Source organism: Staurois parvus, unplaced genomic scaffold (genome assembly GCF_062004578.1).
Source record: "Staurois parvus isolate SC_StPar_1 unplaced genomic scaffold, SC_StPar_1.0 ptg000165l, whole genome shotgun sequence".
Taxonomy (NCBI): domain Eukaryota; kingdom Metazoa; phylum Chordata; class Amphibia; order Anura; family Ranidae; genus Staurois; species Staurois parvus.
Window position 1 is genome coordinate 9,275,192 of NW_028317961.1, and position 17,336 is coordinate 9,292,527.

The window sequence follows — 17,336 nt, forward strand, 5'->3', positions numbered from 1 at the left end:
TTATTTTTTGTTTTGTTTAAATATTGGCACGAGGTGCATAAATGGGTATTCATGGTGATAATTGAGAGAGATCAATATATATAAGTTTAAATTATTTTTTATTTATTTTTTAAGAAAAACAATGCATAGAGCGTGGCACCCAATTCTTCTATTTTTATCTAACTAACGCACACCACGTGAGGGTGAGCAAGGACGCCTGCGACACATTGTTTATATACACACAAATTGCTTATATACAAGTAGATATTTTGAAACCCTCTAGTGGCTCACAAGGAAATTTCATGCTAGTGTTTCCACAAAGTTGGAAGCATGAAATTTTCCAAAATGTCTTGGTATGCTGACACCTTAAGAGTTCCCTTCACTGGAACCAGACAGAGAAGCATGACTGGTCACTGCAGAGAACACGTCTCCACTGCACTATAGTCCAGTGGCGGCATGCTTTACACCACTGCATTCAACACTTTGCATTGCACTTGGTGATGTAAGGCATGGATGCAGCTGCTCGGCCATGGAAACCCATTCCATGAAGCTCTCTACGCACTGTTGTTGTGCTAATCTGAAGGCCACATAATGTTTGAAGGTCTTTAGCTATTGACTCTGCAGACAGTTGGCGACCTCTGCCCACTGTGCACTTCAGCATGAGCTGATCCCACTCTGTCATTTTATGTAGTCTACCACTTTGTGGCTGAGTTTCTGTTATTCCCAGTTGCTTCCACTTTGGTATAATACCACTAACAGTTGACCGTGAAATATTTAGTAGCCAGGAAATTTCAAGGATGAACTTGCACAGGTGGCAACCTATCACGGTACCACGCTTGAATTCACGGAGCTCCTGCGAGTGACCCATTCTTTCACAAATGTTTGTAGAAGCAGACTGCATGTCTAGGTACTTAATTTTATACACCTGTGGCCATGGAGGTGATTGGAAGACCTGAATCCAATTATTTGGAGGGATGTCCCAATTCTTTTGGCAATATATGTATATATACTGTATATCACCATCACTTCTATCATCTCCTTATTACTGCGCTCATCAACCCCTGTTAATTCTAAACCCACTTATTAATAAAACCCCTGAGATGCTGGGGCTTGTCCTTTCATATAAATCACACTCCCACATCTCTTCCCTCACCCTTCTGTTTTTCCTAACCTCTGGAGATATATCTCCAAATCCTGGGCCTCCCTCATTTAACTGTGGTCAACACTCCCATCACCCCATTCCCTCTGGAAGTTACCACAATCCACCTTCCCCTTCTCATGTGCCCTTTGGAATGCCTGCTTTGTCTGTAACCAACTCATTTCTGTCCATGACCTTTTTTTTTTTATCACTAATGCCTTTAACCCTTTCACTGCCAGGTCCGTACGGCGTACGGACCTGCATTCCTCCTCTGCTATAGGCTCATGGTCACTTCAGTACTACAATACTACAGTCATCCTTTGGCTCTATCCTATACTATCTTACTCACATATTCAATCTCTCTTCTGGTATCTTCCCCAACTCTGTAAAACATGCACTCATCACCCCCATACTTAAATAGCCAATGTTAGGTCCCACCAATCTTAACAACCTACGACTCATCTCTTTGCTACCCTTTACTTCCAAACTTTTTGAACTGGTCTACAACCAACTGAGATAACACCTCACTGAGAATAACCTTCCTGATTTCCTTTCAATCTGGATTTCGTCCTCAACACTCCACAGAAACTGCTTTCTCAAAACTCACAAGCGATTTACTAACAGCTAAAAACAATGGACACTATTCTGTACTCCTACTCTTTTACCTCTCTGCTGCCTTTGATACAGTTGGCCAACTCCTCCTAAAAAAAACTCCACTCCTTTGGTTACTGTACTCTTTTTTGTTTCTCATCCTACCTACCCCACTGCACATTCAGTGCCATTTACAATTCTACCTCCTCTCCTTTCCTTTTTCCATTGGGGTCCCCCAAAGTTTTGTTCTGGGACCTACCCTATTCTCAATCTACACCTCCTCCCATAGTCAGCTGCCATTTCTACATTGATAATACCCAAATCTATCTCTCTACCCCTCAGCTCACTCCATCAGTCTCCTCACGCATCACTAATTTACTGAGAGACATATCAGTGTGGATGTCACACCACTTCCTAAAACTCAATTTATCCAAAACTGATCTTATAATATTTCCTCCCCCCTTTCCCAACTTCTCTGTCCAGATCGATGGCACAACTATCAACCCATCCCCGAATACCATTTGCTAGGTGTAATTCTGGACTCAGAACTCCCCTTTTTGTCCCAAATCCGGTCACTGTCCAAATGATTTTGCCTCAATCTCTGCAACATCTTCAAAATACACACTTTCTTAAGCAATGACACTACAACACTTATTCACATCCTGGTTATCTCTCATCTCGACTGCTGCAACTCCCCTCTCATTGGATTATCTTTACATAGGATAGCCCCCCCATCAGTCTATTGTGTATGCTGCTGCCAGACTCATCCACCTTACCAACCTTTCAGTGTCTGCTACCCCTCTCTGCCAATCCCTCCAATGGTTTCTGCTCACCCAGTAAATAAAATTAAAAATAGTATATAACAACTCACAAAGCCATCCACAGCTGCCTCCAGCTACATCACTAACCTAGTCTCAAAATACCAGCCAAGTTGTTGTTGTTCTTCCCCAGACCTCCTGCTTTCTATCTCTCTGTCACTTCCTCCCATGCTTGCCTATAGGTTTCCCCCGAGCCTCTCCCATCCTCTATAATTCCCTACCCCAATCTGTCCGAGTATCTCCTACTCTGTCCATTACTAGGCTTTCCCTGTAAACCCTTCTCTTTAGAGAAGCTTATCTTTCCTCATCCTAACACCTGTACTTTTGGTTTCTCTAACAGCTCATCCCCCACAGTTATTACCTTAACCACTTGACCCTCCCTTTTATATTGTAAACTCTAATGAACAGGGTGCTCTGATTCCTATTGTATTAAATTGTATTGTAAATGTACTGTCTGCCCTCATATTGTAAAGCTTTGTGCAAACTGTTGGCGCTATATAAATCCTCTATAATAGTAATAAATAATAATAGTGCAAGCAGTTAAAAAATATACTGTATATTTATGTTTATGCTTTGTTCTTCTTGTTGTACAACAGCTTTAGGTGTCCTTTCCCAAGGATTTAACACTAAAGTAAGCAGGCTAATCTATGCATAACCATGCATATGCATTTAGAACAGTGGAAAAAATATTCTGATGTTGTGTTTGAGTATCTGACTTTCCTCCCTTGTCAGCCAACACATACCTGTAATTCCAATAACTTACAGATACAGACCATTTTATGAATATGTTTTCTCTACAGCTTTCACACTTAGAAAAGCACCAATATATCCTTTATTTAAATTTCATTAGGAGTAAAACACGTTCATTCTCATTATTTTTTGGTGGCCATGTTGGAGTGAGCCATTTTTTGTGGTTTCATTTGGTCAGTCAACACCCATGTACGCATGGAAGCAATCTAGTAACATAGAAATATGCAGTTTTATGGTGATTGTTTTTGACTTACCCTTTCTTCACTTAAGCTTCCACAATCAGAACAAATTTTAGTCTATATTTCTCTTTTTTGTAGATTTTTAACTGCCAAAAGTGTTGACTGAGAGGACAAACACAAATCAGGGAGACAACCTATTCCTCCTCGTTGGGTGCATCACAATAAAACAACAGAAGATAATAAAAAGTAAGCTCTGTGTTATCTTATATTTGAGTATTATATTCCTTAGATTTTTCAGGTCACAGTGTACATTGATTAGAGTCACCAGATATATAATTTGTACCTTTACACTGTTATTTTCTGTAATATTAAAAGATAACTTTTATCCTATGTGTTGTTGGTGGTGGTGATGATGGCAATGAAAGGTTTGAAGGCGGTATTAGTGATAGTGATGACAGATTTGAAGGCATCTCTAGAAAGTTTAGAGGTCGGAAAGAGCAGGATTATAATAAATGACAACTTAGTGTTTCTGCTAGCATCTTATTGTCAGACAGTTGATGCTGGGAAGGACCAGTTCATCATCAATCATGAAGGTGACAAGGAGGAGACCTGAGAAAGGAAGTTATTCACCAAAACAACAAGTAGAACTTCTGCATGGGCATCCATTGCCAATGCTGCTGTTAAGGGTTCATACATTCAGAACTGTATGACTACTTGAAGGGTTGGTAGGGGACAGTGTGGCCGCATGTTTGTCATGAAACATTTTTTCACACTGCAAGATGTCATATCATATGTCATGGGTAAGGTGTAATGGTATCTATTGAATTGCTAAGGGAATGTCAAAGGGTGAGCCAGGGACAATAAGGCTAGGGAGAAAAGGCCTAAATCATATCCAATGCCCTTCAGTGAGCAACTGAGAAGGGTTCTATCTGACTTGCTGCAAGTTCCAATGAACACTTGAAGAAGCCGAGAGTGTGCAGTGAAATCAGAGTAAGCAGTTTCAGTACAGGAAAGCAGAATGTTAATTTGTGCAAGACTGAAGGTAAGGCTGAATTTCGGCCTTAAGAAATGTCAATAAACATAGGAAATAATTATTTTTCATTTTGCTTCCATCAACCTATTTCACCATTAAAGTTAACACACTTTTTTCATGTGTATGAAAGCTTTACATAATAAGTATGCCAAATATAAAAAATGGTTAGACAGATGATAGAATATCTGGGGACACAGTGGGGTTGATGTAGTAAAACTGTAGAGTGCAACATCTGGTGCAGCTCTACATAATCAGCTTCCAGGTTTTCTTGTCTAAGCTTGACAAGCGGAAGTTAGAGGCTGATTGGCTACCATGCAGAGCTGCACCAGATTTTGCACTCTCCAGTTTTAGTAAATCAACCCCATTAGGTCATGCAATTATAGAAGTCCTAGCACTTCTTTTCTGAACCATATCTATGGTGGGCTTTGCCCTTTTCTTAAACTATTTATTGGTTATTTATAAGCCTTATATAACAACTGTCTAGCATTTGTTTATAGAAATGTCCCTATTTTGAGTTGGTGCTGTAACTCAGGACTAATGCAAAATACAACAGAAATTACATAACAATACAGGCATTGCACCAAGAACATGAACAAATATTTACTGTGTAGCACCTGATACTGTTGTATATTTGGATGAGACATCATAAGCCGGGGGGTGATGACATATGTCTTCTGCTCTTGCAAGCAAATAGCTTCATGCCAGAGGGCAACTTAGTTCTTGTATATTCTGCATGTTCTCCTGAATCTTCAGCATGAACAGCTGCTACAAAGTCCAATTTACTGCAGTGCCCTTCACTGGTGTGAAAGACGAAAAATAAATTATATGTAGACAAGAGTCAGGCACAATAACCATGGTGATACTATTAGAATTAATTTTTTTCCACTCCCCTCCAATTCTAGTCTGGGCTGATATTGATATAAAATAGTAAAAAAAATCATTTTGGTGTTTTACAGTCATTGTTGACCTCATTATATCAGAAGTTACCATGTGCCACTGAAGAGGACCTTCCCGTGTCTTTACCCTGTGTTTTCCAAAATGAATGGTTACTTCCATTATGTGCTTACAGGAGCAATGGGCAGAAATTGCTGTTGTACTGTCACAAAGATGCTTGTCATATTGCGGCTGAAGCCTCTGGGCCCGTTTTACTGTGCATAGTCGTGCGCATTTGCGTTCGCGCATGTGCGCACCTGCCCATTGCTAATGTTTTTTATTTATTATATATTTTATTCATTTTAATTAACATACATTATTTCACATTATACAACAATATTTTTCTATATCAAAAATGTTTACATTAACAAACAGAGAACAAAACCCTACACACCCCCCTCCCCAACCCCCCTCCCTCCCCTCAATTAACCGCATTCCTTCCTTTACCACAGACTTTCCCTTCTCTTTCATCTTCCTTCCTCTTCCTTCTTCTTCCCCTTCTCCCTTTCCTTTCTCTTTCCTTCACATTCCTTTCAATTCTGCATAACTCTTAGTTGTTTTATAAATTACCCACTCCTCCCACGTTTTTCTAAATTCTTTGGTTTTATCTTCTCCAATATGGTAAAGTTCCTCCATCCTATACACATATTCCACTCTGCTGAACCAATCTTTTAATTTAGGGGTTTCCTTACTCTGCCAAAATTTCAGAATCAACCCTTTAGCTGCATTTATTAAGTGAAATATTAACGTATTCTTATATTGCTTCACTGTGAAGTCTCCTTTATAAAATATACACACCCAATGGTTATTTTGGTATTATTCCTTGCCAAAACTCTTGAATATAAGGGCAATCCCACTATATATGCGCCATAGTTCCATCAAACCCACATCTCCTCCAACATAGCAGTGAGTTTTGTGATCGTTGTTTATGTGCTACACTGGTGTACAGTAGCATCTTACTAGACATTTATAGTTCATCTCTACTATATTCAGATTTATAGCACTATGGGCCAGTCTAAATATATTCTTATCATGCTCCTCTAGTTTTGTTCCAAGCTCTTTTTTCCATTTCTCAAGGTACAGTGGACAGACAGCTCCTGCAATATTAGCAAGAATCTTACTGTATAAATACAAGAAGTTGTATGTTTGCATTTCCTCTCCAGGCTAAACAATCGTTCCAGAGGATACATACTGTCCACCGTCCTTAATGGTTGTAGAAGAGCTGATACAATATGCCTCAGTTGGTGGTACCGCCACTCATCTAACCTAAAAAACAAATCCCTCTTATCTTTTAATTCTAAAAAAAGAAAGCAACTCCCCCTTTTCCGTGATATCCTTCAAACTTGCATTTTTATTTTTTATCTAGTTACCTGCAATGTCTTCCTTCCCTGGAGGAAAAAAATCTGTTCCCTCCAGTGGAATTAATAGTGAATTACATTCCCATCCCAGTTTATGTAATCTATCCCATTCTCTTAAAACATTCCGTTTTAAAATACTTATGTTTTCCGAAAAAGTTCGGAATTGTTGTGGAAGCCATATTATCTTATCTAACTGTGACCCACTTAGTGTCTTTTCTATTTTTACCCATATCTTCTCCTGGTGTATTGTAAATCCACTCAATCATTCCTGAAATTAGTACAGCGCGATAATACCTCTTAATATCCGGCACACCTAAACCACCTTATCTCTGCATAATACTTCAAAACTAACCCTTGGTTTTTTATTTGACCAAAATTAATTTACTTATCATTTTTCTTATGGCCTTAAAAAAGGACTCCGGTAAATATATTGGAAGCATATGGAACTCATACAGGATTTTCGTTACTCTAACCATTTTTATAATATTTATGCGGCCCAACCACGAGAGTACCCCTACAGACATTTTCCTCAATTCTTCCTTAACTTCATTTACAAGTAAGATATAGTTTATTTGTCAAAGATTTTTCCAAGAGTGAGCTTTACTCCTAAATAACTTAATTTTCTTTCTCTCCAAACAAAGGGAAGGCTTCCTGCAAGTTCTGTTTTTCTAACTTTGAGGCTGAAATATTCAATATCTCTGATTTTGAGGAACTGATCTTCACATTTGACAGTTTGCCATAGTATTTTAAAAGTTTCATTGGATTTGGTACTCTAGGGTTCGTGACATAGAATAACATGTCACCTGCATAAGCCACAACCTTATGTTCTTCCTCCCCAATCATAATTCCTTTTACATCTAAACCCCCAATCTACCCTGTCAAAGGCTTTTTCGGCATTGGTTGACATTACCAATGCCGAACCCCTCTCTTTCTTACTTTTTTGCAAAAGGAGCAATGATCTTAATCCATTGTGTCTTCCCTCCCTCCCTGGTACAAATCCTACTTGATCGATATGTATCCAATCCGCCATCAGATCCTTCATCCTGTTTGCTAAAACCTTTGCAAATAGTTTTGTATCTATACGAAGAAGAAATTAGCGAGCACTCAAGATTAAGAGTCAGTAGCAAATGCACTAAAAAGGAACCCAAAAGACCTTAAATAACATACAGTCAGGTCCATAAATATTGGGACATCGACACATTTCTAACATTTTTGACTCTATACACCACCACAATGGATGTGAAATGAAAAGAACAATATGTGCTTTAAATGCAGACTGTCAGATTTAATTTGAGGGTATTTACATCCAAATCAGGTGAACGCTGTAGGAATTACAACAGTTTGCATATGTGCCTCCCACTTGTTAAGAGACCAAAAGTAATGGGACAATTGGCTTCTCAGCTGTTCCATGGCCAGGTGTGTATTATTCCCTCATTATCCCAATTACAATAAGCAGATAAAAGGTCCAGAGTTCATTTATGGACCTGACTGTATATGATCAATAAGTGCAGTGCTATAGGGTTATTGATGTGCCAAATATATAAAATAAATTAAATGCAAAAAACAATAAATGTATAAAGTCCTCCGTAAAGACACTAGGCTCTGTAGGTTAAGTGCAACTATAAAAAGTCAATACACACAAAATAAAAGTTCATGTGTTGGCGAAAATCTGACATCAGTCAGATAATGGTGCTAACGTGAAGATCCCATGCTCAAGTGATTTCAAATGAATTCCATGTAATATTAATCCGTTCAGCAAAGTGCAGGGGATATGATAAAAATGCGCACTCATCAGATGCGCATAATATATGCGCAATTGGTAGAATATTAATTGGTGGTATGACCTGCCAGAGGTCCCCTTTAAGGTGGATCAGATAAGCAGTCTGGAAAGAATCTCCCTCCTCTGGATCTGGGTGGAGTAATCGTACGTACAGATATGGACGCGGACATCCATTTTGCTCAAGATCCACCATCTTGTGTCATTCTCACTCCAGATCAGTCCACCTCCCTTTTTGTTAAATGGCATGTGGTCTGTGTGTGTGCTGAGTTCAGGAGTGCACAGGGCACAGCTAGATACACTTCATGGTTGTAAACCCAATTAGCTGGTTCCAGGGTGTCTGACAGACTCTTGCTCTGGCTGGATCGTAAAACTATAAACCCGCCAGTCAGTGGACTTGAAAAGCATTCCGAAATAGCAGTAAAACATACATTCCATTTGAAATCACTTTTTCATACAATTTCATAACTCCTGGCAGGAAATAGGCACAATAGAACAAAGCATATATTCAGATAGGTCAGTTTAATGCGAGTCACCTGATATCTTACATCCCTAGATTACGTCTACCCGAGAGCAGGAAGCATTATCTCTTTAACCGTCACAGGCAGATATGTCATATCTGTGTCTGGACGTTCAGAATATGATTCTACATATTATTCTACCAGCGGATAGGAAGCTACATGTACTTATGGAAGGTTATTGACCATGGTGTGGACTTGTGAGGGATTTGGGTCACAGCTGGGATCTCCGCCTAAACCCCCTCCCCAAATGAGGCGTTTGGCCCTTGGCTTCAGTAGCCACCCCCTGCTGGTGGACTACTGTAGAAAACAGGCTGTCAGGCCTGAGAGAGGTGAGATGAAGAGATTCTCCCTTTTTAACATCAGGAACCAACTTTGGGAGAAACGGTACCCTTTTGTTCAGAACACTTGAATCTGCTTAAACCAAGGACTCTGGCAAGTATTATACCTCTCTAAACTTCTTTCTGTGAACTCTCTGTTGTGTTATTGCTCTCTGTATTTTTATATATATATATATATATATATATATATATTGGCTACATCTTTTTCTGTAAATATTTTTATTGCACCATTTTGACCTTTTTAGTAATAAATCCTATTTTCTGAAAAGTATTGAATTGTGTCTAAAGCTCTTTAATGTAAACTAAGAATCCCTGTCTCTGAAGAGCGCTGCTGTGTGTTTTAAACTTCTGCATACATCTGCCTGCGGTGACAGTGTGTATACAGATGCTTATTCAAACATCATAGTGTTACTGCTAATATTTGTGAGTTTCCTCCTTCTCTGTAAAAAAAGGTGGTGGTGGCAGTGTGAAGGGTTAATTGCGTAATTAACCTGACCCAGTAACAATCGCTCTCAGGCGGCTGGCACATAGATTGTGGTCCAGTGAGCTGGAAAATCTCTGTGCAGGGGGCAGCTGAGAGTGGCATTGTTACGCAAGTGGAAGCACGGTTTTAGATTGGCTAGTCCTTCGGTCACAAGTTGGTGAGAAGGACTGGGTCTGACGCTGCGCCCATCACACTGGGGCTGCCCTGCAAATAGAAATTTCTTCGGTACCCTCCTCCAGTCCCAGCTCTCCCGCTCAGCCCTTCCCCAGCACTGCTCAGCCGTTCTGTCCCTGGTGGCTCTGTATTGAGTTAATAACTTTCAGGATCCCATTTGGATCCTCCTTGATCTAGCTCTTGCTGCTGTTAGAAGTATAGTGAATGAAGTATGATTTGTAAATATGGTACATTTATCGAGATTCTTATTGCACCTTGATGCATCTTCTCTTTTGAAATTTTTTCACACTCAAAAAAGATCTAAGACTGGAATCACACTACTACACGTTTCTGCAGTATTTTCTGAAAGCGCACTAGAAGTCCTGCATGTCGCAACATTGGTGCACTTTCAGAAAGCGCAGCAAAAACGCAGAACCTAATATAAGTCAAAGGGACCACTACTAAAATTGCGTGCAAAATGAACTTAAACTGCATACAGCTGTGCTGCCGGCCAAAACCCAGCCTAAACCTTTACTGGACAACACTCTATGGCTCCTGTTTCTGTCAGTCAAATCCTGTGAAGCAAGAGTGGGGGGTGGGGTCAAACTGTACTGTGTTCGCCTCTGGATGCACACAGCTTGGCTTAGGAGTGAAACCACTCATGTGCCACCATAGCAAGCTGCTTCCTATTCTGGCATATGAAAAAGATGCAGAGCTGAGAGCTCCAGTGGGCAGCCCCAGAAGAGGAGGTTCAGGGCCATTCTGTGCAATATCCTTGCATAGAGCAGATAAATATGCACCACTCCAGGCCTCTGTTGTAACTGCAATTTCAACCTCCATGGATGCTGCCAAAGCAAGGTTTTCCCAATTGTGCCAAATCCAACAGTTTGAAGCCAGACTGGCTGAATCACTTTATTTGTTGAAACTCCACTAAGCTCCCTTCTATGACACTTTTCATTCAAGTGTAGCACCATCCTAGTTAGGTACTACTAGGTTACTTAGGATTTAAGTAAATTTAGTTTATTTTGGGCTCTACTGTACATAGTGGAGCTGAGTTCAATTGATTTTGGCTGTTCTGGGTTCTGCAGCTGCAGGCTTGCCTGTCTCCCCGTCTTTCCAGAATGTGGGTGGATAGGGTAGAGCCTGAGCTGATCATGTGTACAGCCTTAGCCAATCCCTTGTCAGGAGGATGACCACCTAGAGGGGTATAGAAGGTCTGGAGCCTTGAATAGCAGGGTCCTTTGCGTGATGGAGAGTGACCCAGCCAGGCAGTAACATCCCTAGGGGGGTGCAGGGGGTGCGGGCTGCACTGGGTGACACCATCACAGGGGGTGCAGGAGCAGGATGCCAGCAGAGCTTCTGTGCTCTGTGAAGGTCCTGGCCAGTTATTGGGGTGATCCTGGATTCCCAGCACAGTGACAGGTTGAACCTATATGGGGTTAACTGATCTTGCAACCCATAGTGATCCATGGGATCAGCTTCAGCAGTTTGCAGCCTGTAAGTGGTTAACTGTGGCAGCTCTGTGCTAAAGTCGGAGATTGGCTTCTTTGACCTGAAACCGGCACATGTGCAGTTGCTTCACGGGATACATATTCAGGGGTCGGGATACTCATTTTACCGCTACACCGTCACCACTCCTTCCTCTCTGGAGGGGTGATACCACGTGTTACCGCACCGGGTGACACCAACCCTAGGGACTCCTCTGAAGACAGCAAGTGCTGTCAAACCTTCTGAGGTGTTTCTGAGAAGTCTGCAAGAAGTTCTGTTCGGTTCTACCTCGGGGAAGGACCAACTGCAAGCTCCAGGAACAGTTGGAGCAAACGACGTAGGAAGAACTTAGCCAGGAGGCTCACGGTACAGTGTTTGCTGATACTGGAAGGAGGCGTCCATGTATGCAGTGACACAGCGAGTAGAGGCCTTAGGGAAATCCTGGGGAGAGACTGTTGCTATTGTGCTCTTTTACTGTTCCAAATCTTCTGGCCAGGGTTGTTTCCGCTGTGGGATCCCCTTGATCTGAATTGTTCAAATTTTATAAACTGAAAGTCCTTTTTTGCAGAAGTTAACTGTTTGCAAGTTTGTGCCCTCAAACCCAAGGCTTGCCCTAATCCCTATCCCAATTCTGAAAAAATGTAAAAACACAAACTGACACTATCTGCCGGCTCACTGTGTAGAAGACTGAGAGAAATACCTTGTGTGTGGCTTCCCTGCACAAAATAGGAATAGAACCTGGGAAAATCAGTGGGGCCAGCGTGAGGTCTACGCTACACTAGAATTAATTTATTCATAGAGATTCTTCTAACAGGTTTATCCTTGAACTAAATGGAAGTGAAATTCAACCGGTGGCAGTGTGGTGTGGTTTGCTTTGTTGGATTAGGTGGAAAAATCAATGCAATATATCAAATTAGCAGAGCTGCAAAAATACAGTTTTGCTTTACCAGCAAGCCTCCCCCATCACCCAACAGAAAACAAAATGAATAGTTTCTGGTGGCGGTCTAACTAAATGAGCCACAACAGAAACCTCTATAAGGTTAGCAAATGCTCACATCCATTATGTCTTACTAAATAACCTAATTGTTTTCCCGAGATAATAAAGTTATTTATCATTGCCTGTGAATTTCTCAAGTCTAAGATTACCTGCTTTCCTTTCAGATTGATGTAGTGCTGGTGAAAGAATATACTTATGCTGCTAATGAAAACCTTATAACTAAACAAAATGTTGCTAATCTACAGTACATGTAAGATGAAGATAAAAAAGTATATAAATGTCTTTATATTATATTCAGTCTGTTCAAGGTGACTTGTTTTTTTCCATCTCGATGCAATATTTAAAATTGCTGATCTACGGGACAGTCACTTGGCATTTTAGAGCTAACCTGACTCCTGTGATGAAAATCACTTCCAGATCCACTTGATATCCCTCTTGGTTTTCAGCCAGGCTGGATGGATCTCCCAGTTTTAGAATAACTGCATCCAACAGGCTTCTATCCTTGCTAGTTGTGTGCAGGTTTACAATCTGGTTTAAAGTAATAGATCGATGTGCAATGGATAGGGAGCACTGTAGCCTACACATTAAGGAGACTATCTTTTTGGGGTTCAATCACCTAGTAAGTTAGAACAACACATAGGAGTTGATTTACTAAAGGCAAATAGACTGTGTACTCTGCAAGTGCAGTTGCTTCAGAGCTTAGTAAATTAGGTGAAGCTTCACTTTACAAACAATACCCAATCACATGCAAGCAAAATAAAAAAAAACTGTATTTTGCTTTCATATGATTGGATGATGGAAGTCAGTGGAGGTTTTCCTCATTTACTAATCCCTGGAGCAACTGTACTTGCAAGTTGCATGTCTATTTGCCTTTAGTGAATCCACCCCATATCTCCCTGTATGGATTTCCATGAAGCAGCTGAAAGCCTCTTCTCCTCTCTCTCCTGCAGCCTTTCAGCTGCCTCATTTAAAACCATTCAGCAAGATTGGTGCTTGTAATTGTCCCTCCCCTCCACTGAACCGATCACCCCCCGACTGTCCATGGGATTCCCCCTGATGCCTGGCCCACTGTGTACTCCCCCCCTACCCCGGTACTGATCACTGACTCTGTAAACTGTGTTTACTATGCTTCAGTTTATGAATGAACCGGAGCCTCTGTCTCCTGTTCATTCATCTGTAGTGCAACTGAGGCTACAGAGAAAGGGACTGGGCAATGTGTCTTCTGTCCTTTTCTCTGTCTCAAAAGTGAGATTTCAGGGGTTTGTTTAGACCCCCGATATTTCACTAAAGTCCCCCAACAAGGCTGGTAAACAAAAAATTGTAAGAAATAATTTAAAAAAACTTGTAAAAATAATTTAAAAAATTGTAAAAATAATAAAAAATAAAATAATAAATAACAAAAAACTACTGCTACCACCCACTGCTCTACGGAAGCTGTCTACTGCCCTACTGACACTGTCCACTGTTTACCCACCTCAAAAGTGTTGTGAAAAAAAATGAGAAAAAAAATTAAAAAATAAATTGTAAAAAATAATAAAAAATAAAATAATATAAATACAAATTAAGGGCTCATTCACAGGGGTTCTATTGTGCATACAGTGTGAATGAGTGGTTTGCTTGTGCAGCTGAAGCGGTCTGTTACTCTATGGGGACTCAGGTCCAAATACAGCCGTAGGTCCTAATTTGACAGGTGTGCAAGTGCTGGTGAGTAGTTCCGAATGCACACTGTGTTTGGGTCTGTACATATGCATCCACACGCCTATGAAATTAGAACCTACCAGTATTGCACTTTCTTTGTTGTAAGTTTATTTTCCTTTTTTTTTTCTTATTAAAAATTTATTTTGAACACAGTGTAGTGAAATTCTGTGACAAATGCATGTAATGAGGGCAGTGCAATATGTAGGTGGGGCTTTGTGTGGGTGTGGCTTGAGTTTGGGTGGTGACACAGGGGTCCCATAATCTCCTATTGCCAAGGGGTCCCATTAGTTGTAAATCCACCCCTGAGTGTTAGTTCACCTTTACAGAAAAAAAAGTAAAGATAAACTATCACTGGAAATCCTTCACACCCCCAATCCCCACTGTACTTACTTCCTGGGTAGCTAACCCCAGCAGACATTTCAGTGGTCTGGGGATTTGAAATCCCCACTCTTCTCCCTCTTCTTCGTCAGGGTTTTCAGTCGACTTTATCGAGTCTTATTAGCCAGTGCTGTAACACTAAAAGCACTGCAAAGGTGTTAACCTCTTTATCGACATGCGCCGGAAGGGAGCGCTGCCGATGCGGGTGGACGTTTCTAAATGTCCCCCCGCATCCATTGTCTGTGCTCGCTCCGTGGGAGCGCTCGGCACCGTGATCGCTGTACGAGACATCTGTGTGAGGTCCCAAATCATGTGATCACTGATAGGACAATCAGTGATCACATGAATATTAGTAAACAAGATGTCGCTTCCTGATATCATTGCTTACTACTTGTGAAATCTGTGAATGATCACAGAGGTCACATGGTATAAGGCTATTTACAACAGCCTTGTACCATGTGACAAGCAGTGACCAATCACAGCTCACACAGTATTTCTCAATGGCTGCAGGAATGCAGCCAGAGAGAAAAACAAATTATTGCTTTTACAGCCTTTATGGGTGTAAAAGCAATCGGTGTAAAAATATGGTGACACTGTACTGCTAGGGTGACAGTATGTTTAAAAAAACCCATAAATAATAATATAAAAAATAAAATAAAAATGTAAAAAAAAAATTTTGAAAAATTTTAATTTTTGGTTATAAACTAATTTGAGTTATTTTTTTTTTCATACTAAAGATTTATGAAGAAAGATTATTTATTTGCAAAATTGTATAAGAAAAATACTTTTTTTCAAAATTTTTGGACTTTTTCATTTATATAGAAAAAAAAATAAAAATCCCAGTGGTGAATAAATGCTACAAAAATAAAGTTTTATCTTTCTCAAAAAAAGCTAAACAATTTATATAGGCACACTGTTACATGACCGCGTAATTGTCATTCAAAGTGTGATAGCACTGAAAGCTGAAAATTGGCCTGGACTGGAAGGGGGTGAAAGTGTCCGTACTTAAAGTGGTTAAATAGGCTCATTGATTTTTTTTTTTTTATTGCATATACATTCATACGCATTCAGCTGCATCTGGTGTAAAACAAGCCCTTAGCCTATTCAAGTGACTGACAGCAAATTGTTACATTTCTTAGTAGCAAAAGATTAAAATAGCCAGCGTAGCCCTAGCCATAGTCTGAAAAGCATTGTGTGCAATGACTAGTTTGTGATACAAAACTCAGAAGTGACATTTCATTTGAAGCAAGCTTCTGTTTCTGACATGGATCCCATAATTTGTAGAGTATTTGTAGAGTGAGGAATCACACACTTCAAGAAACAGAGCAACACCATACACAAAGGGCTCCAAGAAATCATTCTATGCTGGCAGGGTCGTCTTCTTACATGGGCACTGCAGTCTCCTCCCCCAACAGGGGAGATTGTGTGTGTATGGAGACAGTGATCAGTGCAGTGGGTGAAGGAAATAACTGAAACCGTTCTTTTGTAGCTCTCATTGCAGCAGCTGAATGCCGGCATCGCCTGCTCCAACTACTGCAGTGATAGCCACAAAAAATCGGTTCCAGTTGTTTTACACACCCACTGCACTGATCCAGATTTTACCCCCCCCCCCTCCATGTGCCCCTATTCCCCCCACAGCGGCTTTCCTCTCCTGCAAGCAGCTGCAGGCACACAGGGGAATCTTCAGGATGGAGAGCGAGGAAGGGGCCTGTAAATATGTAATTTACCAGCCCCTTCCTTTTCTAAGTGAACACAGTGAGTGATCGGTACTGATCACTCAGTGTATTCATGCATAACTAAAGCATAGTAAACTGTGTTTATGAATGGACAGGAGCCTCTGTCTGTTAATTCATCTTCAGTGCAGCTGAGTCTACAGAAATAAAGGGACTGGGGAATGTGTTCTCTGTCCCTTTTTCTGTCTCAAAAGTGAGACATCAGGGGTCTTCAGGGGATACCTCACCAAAGCCCACCCCCCCAACAGCATTGTGAAAAAATGCAATAAAATTATGAAATTAAAATTAAACAAATTAAAAATTAAAATAAATAAATAAATAAAAGTTTGTAAAAAATCACACTAAAATGTCTAATCATGCCCAATGTCTGGCATAGTGTAACCACACCCACAGTGTGCAGTGGCATGCATAGCCAACATATATTTATTTATTTTGCTTTGGATAGAATTTGGAGAGTTTGAGCCTCTGTTCAGTTTTTATTGCTGTCTCCGTTCATGCATAGCCACCATCTATGTATTTATTTATTTTGCTTTGGATAGAATTTGGAGAGTTTGAGCTTCTGATCAGTTTTTATTGCTGTCTCTGTTTATGAATAGCCACCATCTATGTACCGTATTTATTTATTTTGCTTTGGATAGAATTTGGAGAGTTTGAGCCTCTGTTCAGTTTTTTATTGCTGTCTCTGTTCATGCATAGCCACCATCTATGTATTTATTTATTTTGCTTTGGATAGAATTTGGAGAGTTTGAGCCTCTGTTCAGTTTTTTATTGCTGTCTCTGTTCATGCATAGCCACCATCTATGTATTTATTTATTTTGCTTTGGATAGAATTTGGAGAGTTTGAGCCTCTTCAGTTTTTATTGCTGTATCTGTTCATGCATAGCCACCATCTATGTATTTATTTATTTTGCTTTAGATATAATTTGGAGAGTTTGAGCCTCTGTTCAGTTTTTATTGCTGTCTCTGTTCATGCATAGCCACCATCTATGT